This window comes from Mobula birostris, chromosome 1, assembly GCF_030028105.1.
Source record: "Mobula birostris isolate sMobBir1 chromosome 1, sMobBir1.hap1, whole genome shotgun sequence".
Taxonomy (NCBI): domain Eukaryota; kingdom Metazoa; phylum Chordata; class Chondrichthyes; order Myliobatiformes; family Myliobatidae; genus Mobula; species Mobula birostris.
In genome coordinates this window covers 82,706,564-82,714,543 of record NC_092370.1, presented here as the reverse complement: position 1 = coordinate 82,714,543, position 7,980 = coordinate 82,706,564, and the positions used below count along the sequence as shown (strand labels likewise).

The window sequence follows — 7,980 nt, the reverse complement described above, 5'->3', positions numbered from 1 at the left end:
TTCGTCAGGATCCGGAGTTGTTTTTTTTTATATAAAACACCGAATTCCAACTTGCTGGTCATACAAGATAAAACAGTAACAGAGTACAATTACAGAGAAGATGAGGTGCAGGTAGCCAATATGATGCAACGTCACAACAAGGTAGAGTGTGAGATCAAGAGTCCATCTTATTGTACTAGAGAACGATACACTAGTATTATAATAGTGGAATAGAAACTGTCATAGAGTTTGGTGTATGGTCTTTCAGACTTTGGTATCTTCTGCCCGATTGGAGTTGGGGGAGGGGAGAAATGAGAATGTTCATTGTGGGTGGGGCCCTTGATTATGCTGGCTTCTTTACTAAAGCAATGAGAAGTGTAGACAGAGTCCATGGAGGATAGTGGCCAATTATCTGATCAACCAGTGCATCTTTGGGATGTGGCAGGAAACTGGAACACCAGGGAATATCCCAAGTAGTTGTAGGGAGAACATACAAACTCGACACAGGCAGAACCAGAGATCAGGATCAAACCCGCTTCACTGGAACTGTCAGAACGTGATGTAGCTGATTCATGCATGACTTATGTTTCAGCAAAATTCATTGCATTGCAACAGCAAATTACTTCCCAGTTTGCAGACAGATCTTGATCCACACTCTAGTCTTGAAGACATTCATTTCTTATCAATCATTCAAAATTAATGTTGTAGAGTATAAATGAAACATTTGAAAATGTCTGTGCGTCCTCTCAAGCAGCATTAAGTATTTAAACTGTTATCCAGAAGCCCAGGCTTATAATGCAAAGGATTTCTACAAGTAAGATCCAGAGCACAGCTCACAGTACAATGAAAGGCATATGGCTTTAGGAAGATCTCGCACAGAGCTAACTTAAAAACAAATAGGACTTCTAAGTGGATCAAGATTGTTTGCCTGCTGAAATCCCTCAGTTTATCATAAAGCCTTATAGTTGTGGGGTTCTACCGCACAGAAAAAGGCTCTTTCACCTGCTTCATTGTTCATCTCCATCAATCACATTTTCTGCGTTTCTGCTGGCCACTTTGGCAGCACGTTCCAGATATAAACTACTTTCTGTGTGAAGGTGGTTGATATCTGGAACGTGTACTTCTTTGGAATATGTGGGGAAACTGAAACACCCACAAGGAAACCCACATAGTCATGGGGAGAACATATAAACTCCTTAACAGACAGCCGGGGAAAGTGAAATTCCCAAGTTGATTGCTGGCACTGTGAAGTGGTATGCTAACAGCTAGGCTACCATACCGCAAGAATTAGAATTTTGTGGATACCCAACTAGCTAGATAGCAGAAAGGAGATGGTGATGGTGGGATGTTGGAAAGTCAGACCCTGGCAGGAACTCTACAAATGGCAGGACTCTGGAGATTGTTTTAAAACAGAGGGGCTTGGGAGTTCAAGCACATGGTTCACTGGAGCACAGGTAGATGGAACTGTGAAGCAGTCTGGTCTTCATCAGTCAAGGCACTGAATATAAAAGTTGGGCGGTCATTGTACAGTTCACAGTTGAGGCCACACGAAGTACTGTGCTCAGTTCTGATCATCCTGCTATTGGAAAAATGCCATTAAACTGGAATGAATGTGTGACAAGGTTAAAATCTGTTCAATTTAGTTATAAACGATTGTTCAAATAATTTTGTAAAGAGTTTAAATAATTTATTTAATGTGAATATCATTTCATGTTGATGAAAAAAGGGACATTACTTTTAAAACCTGCAAATGTGAAAATTCTGAGAATCTATGCACAAGGTATTCTTTTATGGGTTTGAGCACTGAATCTCCCATTGATATGTTAAGTCTTGCATTCCATCTTCAGCACGCGATTGATTGCTCATGCCTGCTAGAACGGCTGGGCTGGGCTGGGGTGGGGGATGGAGGTGCGCACTGCATTCCTCATTAACCATAAAGTTTCTGAGGAGTAAACAGTATAGCTAACTTGTCTCATTCGTCATCTCCCTTTTCCAGGTAGGAAAAGAAATACAGAAAATAATTAGAATTTTAAGCGAATTGGCACATTCAATTTCTCAGAAAAACATTAAGTATTTTTTTCTGAAGGTTTGCATAATTCTTTGAGTTATATATTTGTTTGAAACGGGGAAAAAAAGGCTGTTTTCACCCATGTGGCTTGTATAATTGAAGCATTAAAGCTGCATGGAGACAGTGCCATAAGCACACGGTGTAACCGTTTGGATGCATGTAATTGCTGATAAAAGAAGATAGTTTATTGGAATATTTTTATATTTTGTGTTATATTTTTGTTCATCTAGAATTAAAGTGATGTGTTCCCATGCAATAACAGAAATTATAGTTAAAACATAAAAGACCCCAATGTTAAATGAATAAAAGCATAAACGGGAAAAGGGTTGAACTTGATTGAAAATGCACATCTCATTACCTATTGTTATACAGTTAACTGGATGTACTGTTATTTATTTTGATTCACTATTAAGTTACTGAGGAGTAAATAGTGCAGTGTGTATGTTACGTTCATCATCCGCCTTTCTCACGGGCGCTGCACATGCAGAAAAGATTTACCAGGGTGCTGCCCAGATTTGAGGGACTGAGTCATAAGGAAAGGGTGGAAAGGCGAGGACTTTATTCCTAAAACACGAGACCGAGAGATAATCATGAAGGAAATGGAGAGGGTGAATGTACGCAGTCATTTTCCTCAGGGTTGGGGAAATGAAGAACTAGAGGCCATAGGTTTAAGGTGAGCAGGGAAAAATCTAAGAGGACCTCGAAGGGAAACTTTTTTTACATGTAGTGTGAATCTATGTGGAATAAGCTACCAGAAGAAATTGATGAGACAGGTAAAATAATAACTGTTAAAAGACAGTTGGACAGGTACATGGATTGGAAGATTTCAAAACAGATTCCCAACCTGAAGTACACAGACCCCTTTGCTAATTGTATTGGTCCATGCATAAAAAGGTAAGGAACCCTTATTTTAGAAGGTTAGGAGCCAAATTCTGGCAAACAGGGCTAGCAAATATATGGTATGTCCATGCTGACCAGATGGGCTAATTGACCTGTTTCTGTGTTTTATGACTCTAAGGTTTCTATTCTTGAAATATTATTGAGGGGAATATGTCTCCCTTTGCTGATGTTCCACTGATTTTCCCTGCATTGTATTCCTGTATGTTAATTGTCACGTATCTTTACACTGAGGTTCCTCCTCAAGAGCTGGTTCTACTTCTACTTCTGGAATAAATTCATTATCATATTCTGAACAATATTTTGCGGTACATCTCAGTGACTTTTTCTCCAATTCATAACTTTGACCACTGTCTTAATGAGGCTCAATATACACTAGAAGAACAGCATGTTATCTATCATCTGGGTATTTGTGATCTTCTACAACAAGCACTGAATATTCTACCTGTAAGTTAGCTGTGCTCTCATCATAATGTACTTTTCTCACCTTGTTTCAATGAAATGCCTTCCTAACAGTTATTATTTTATTTTTATTTTTATTTAGAAATACAACAGGCCCTTCTGCCCAATGAGCCTCCACTGCCCAATAACACCCGTATAACCAATTAACCTACTAAGTCGTACACCTTTGCAACTTTGGAGGAAATTGGAATACCCAGAGGAAACGCACGCAGGCATGGGGCAAACGTACAAATTCCGTACAGACTGTAGTGCAATTGAATCGCAATCACTTGCTCCTGTAATAACATTACACTAACTGTTATGCTATCATGCCGTCCCAAGTGTGAGGCCCAAAGTAAACTGAAAGAACAGCATCTTAGACTATAAGACCATAAGACAGAAGCAGAATTAGGCCATTCGGTCCCTCAAGTCTGCTCTGCATTCCATCATGGCTGATTTATTATCCCTCTCAATACTATTCTCCTGTCTTTTCCCCATAACCTTTGACATACTGTCTAATCAACGACCAGTCAGCTTCCGCTTTAAATAATATCCAATGACGGCTATCTGTGGGAACGAATTTTATAGATTTACCTCTGGCTATGAAATTCCTCTTCCTGTTTGTTCTAAAGGGACATCCCTCTATTCTGAGGCTGTGCCCTCTGGTCCTGTATTCCCCCAATATAGGAAACATCCCCTCCATATCCACTCTATCTAGACCTTTCAATATTTGATAAGTTTCAGTAAGATTCCCCCCACCCCCACCCCCATTCTTTTAAACTCCAACAAGTTCAGGTCCAGAGCCATCAAATGCTTCTCATATGGTAACCCTTTCATTCTGGAATTATTGCCATGAACCTCCTGTGGACCCTCTCCAATGCCAGCACATCTTTTCTTAGATAAGGGGCTCAAACAGCTCACAGTATTCCCAAGTATGATCTGACCAGAGCCTTATAAAGCCTCAGCATTACATCTTTGCTTTTCTAGAACTCTCAAAACATAAGCAAACGTTTAATTTGCCTTCCTTCCCACTGACTCAAGCAGCAAGTTAACCTTTAGGGATTCCTGCATGAGGGCTCCGAAGTCCTTTGCACCTCTGGTTTCTGAATTTTCTCCCTATTTAGAAAGTAGTCTTTGTCTTTATTCCTTCTACCAAATTGCATGACCATACACTTCCCAACACTACATTCCATCTGCAAAAATCTGCCACTTTTTTGCCCATTCTGATCTATCCAAGTCATTCTGCAGACTCCCTGCTTCCTCAACACTACCTTCCCCTCCATCTATCTTCGTATTATCTGAAAACTTGGCTACAAAATCATCCATTCCGTCATCCAAATCATTGACATATATGTGAAAAGAAGCAGTCCCAACACTGACCTCTCTGAAACACTATGAATCACTGGCAGCCAGCTGGAAGAGAGCCCTTTTTATTCCCCCTCTTTGCCTCCTGCCAGTCAGCCAATCTTCTTTCAGTGCTAGTATCTTTTCTGCAATGCCATGGGCTCTTATCTTGTTTAACATTTTAATGTGCAGTATCTTGTCAAAGGCCTGCTGAAATCCAATTAAGCAACATCCACTGACTACTTTTTTGTCTTTCCTGCCTGTTCATTTGTCAGTAAATTTTAATAGATTTGTCAGAGAAGATTTCCCCTTAAGAAAACCATGCTGACTTTGGCCTATTTTATCATGTGCCTCCACGTAGTGTATACCAAAATGTCATTCTTAATAAAGCCTTCCCAACCACTGAAGTCAGGCTGACTGGCCTATAATTTTTGTTCTTTTTCCTCCCTCTCTTAAAGATTGGAGTGACATTTTCAATTTTCCAATCCTCCAGGAGCATTCTGGAATCTAATGATTCTTGAAAGGTCACTAATAATGCCTCCACAATATCTTCAGCTACCTCTTTCAGAACTCCGGGATGTAGTCTATTTGGTCCAGGTGACTTACCTACCATCAGACCTTCCAGCTTCCCAAGCACCTTCTCCTTAGTAATAGCAACTGCACTTCTGCCTATCTGATTCAGAACCAAGAACCTTTTGGTGTAATATAACAGGCCAGTGCATCTTGGGGAGGCAGTAAGAGCGGAGGGCTTAGGATTTTCAAAACCGATCTAGAGGAAGGAGTTGGGTTTTTTGGCATGGGCTGAAAGTCCTATTTGGTGCTGTGTGACCCCATGACACAATTAGTCTATATTTTTGTCTGTTGGTAAAGTACAAAAAAAAATATTCCATGCTTCTGTCATTCTCTGTATGTAACAGTTCCTGAAACTTCTGGCTTTGTTCTGGGACACCAAGTCCCAGAGTCCACACATAATGGAAGAGAGTTTCTCTCCATTTTACCTGTCAACAATCCATTCAACCCAAAGGCAAATGCAGACAGCAGTGGAAGCAACTTTGCCAATATTGCTGTCAGTCTATGAATGATGCAGAAAATGAGCAAAACTCTGATCAAATAGGAAGCAGTTTTTTTTTGCATGTCGCTCCAGACAGTCAGCCATTCTTGTCTGGTGCGTGGTGTCAGGATTGGTCTCCTTTCGGATTAACCAGGTCACCATATGAATGTTCCTGTCTCAACCCTTTTTTTTTAAATATGAGGCCGAGTGGCTAGCTCGACGCTCAACCCGGAATGGATGGAAAGCGTGCTTGGGGAGTGGCCTGATTTGGATTCGAACTCAGGAGCCTTCGCTCCAGAGTCTGGCGCTGATGCCATTGCGCCACCAGCCGGCCAGGAAGCAGATGGAAGGCAGGGAGGGAACTGTAGGGCTTAATACATCTGTGTCAGGGGACACGGACACTGAGAGTGAAGTAACAAATCAATGTGCTCGAGGTCAAAATGTTGACAGTACCTTTCTGACCTCTCACTCCCCATTACAGCCTACCTTGCAACTGCTTCTGCGTTTCTGCTGCCTCCTTCATTAGTATTTTTGATTTAATGAAAACCATCTGCCTCCTCTGTGCTCACCAGCTCACCTCAGAGAAAGAATCTGGGGGTACTGGTGTTGGTAAATGCCATCTATAAATTTGCTGATGATGCTACCATTGTTGGCAGAATCTCAGATGGAGATGAGAGGGTGTACAGGAGTCAGATATACCAGCTAGTTGAGTGGTGTTGCAGTCAACATCAGTAAGACCAAAGAGCTGAAAGGGTAAGATGAGGGAACAAGGACCAATCCCCATAGAGGGATCTGAAGTGGAGAGAGTGAGTAATTTCAAATTCCTGGGTGTCAGTATCTCTGAGGGTCTAACCTGGCCCCAACATATATATGCAGCTACAGCATAAAGACATAGGCTGTATTTCATTAGAACTGTCAGAAGGTTTGGTTTTTCACCTAAAACATTCAAAAACCTCTACAAATATACCATGGAGAGCATTCTGGCTGGCTGCATCACCTGGTATTGCGGGGTGGGCAACCTCACAGGATTGAAAGAAGCTACAGAGAGTTGTAAAACTAGTCAACTCCATTATGGGTACTAGCTGCTGTAGCATCTAAGACATCTTCACAGAGCGGTGCCTCAGAAAGGTGCCAATAAACTATTAAGGACCCCCATCACCCAGAGCATGCCCTCTTCTCATTGTTACTGTCAGGAAGGAGGTACAGAAGCCTGAAGGCACACTCAGTGATTTAGGAACAGCTTCTTCCCCTCTGCCATCCGATTCCTAAATGAACATTGTACCCTTGGACACTACCTCACTTCTTTAAATTTCTGTTTTTGCACTGTTATTTTCAATTTAACTATTTATTATACATATATACTTCCAGTAATTCATTTTTTTTTCGGTATTACTCATGTATTGCATTATACTGTTGCCACTGTTATATTAAACCTGATTCTGATTATTAGTTTACAGTTTTCCCTGCTATCCGAAAGTAGAGCGTTCCTATGAAACCGTTTGTAAGCCAAAATGGCGTAAAGCGAAGACGCAATTACCGTTAATTTATATGGGAAACATTTTTGAGTGTTCCCAGACCCAAAAAATAACCTACCAAATCATACCAAATAACACATAAAACCTAAAATAACACTAACAGTAAAAGCAGGAATGCTATGATAAATACACAGCCTATATAAAGTAGAAATAACGTATGTACAGTGTAATTTCGCTTACCAGGAAGACAGTGAGACACTGGAAGGTTCACGCATTTTTCTATTATACAGTTCTTTGTAAGGCACTCAAAACATCCTGCAAACCTGCCTTAAACCTACGTGCCCTTTCAGAATTAAAGTCCTACTTTTCTGCAGTCATTGCAGCAGTCAATCGTAGCGAAAATCTCACGCAGTTCAAGGCTAAGGCGGCTTGATGCTGAGATGCCGAGTGTACTTCCCAGGGAAGGAGCTTGGTGGCGCCACTCTCGCTGCTCGGGGTGTGCGCTGCCTCTATAACGGTTGCTGCAAAACAAACGCTGAAAGCTATTTTTGCTTTTCGCTTTTTTTTCATAAAAGCGAAACTCCTCTTCCGATTTCTTTCGGTTATCAAAAACAGGTACTAATGTAGGTCTTTCATGAAAGTGAAGTGGCGTAAAGCGAACTTCCGTAAAGCGGGGGACAACTGTATTGTTATAGCTTGTACCAAGATCCAGCGAAAAAGCTTGT

General features: G+C 41.1%; 1 long non-coding RNA gene across 1 annotated transcript in view; it reads left to right on the top strand.

Annotated features, from left to right (window-relative positions):
* The first annotated feature begins 1,884 nt into the window (after window positions 1–1,884).
* LOC140201259 (uncharacterized) overlaps window positions 1,885–7,980 on the top strand; it is a 92,582-nt gene continuing 86,486 nt past the window's right edge. Inside the window, exon 1 of the long non-coding RNA XR_011886814.1 lies at window positions 1,885–1,975. This is a non-coding gene — a long non-coding RNA (uncharacterized lncRNA). The remainder of the gene's footprint in view (window positions 1,976–7,980) is intronic.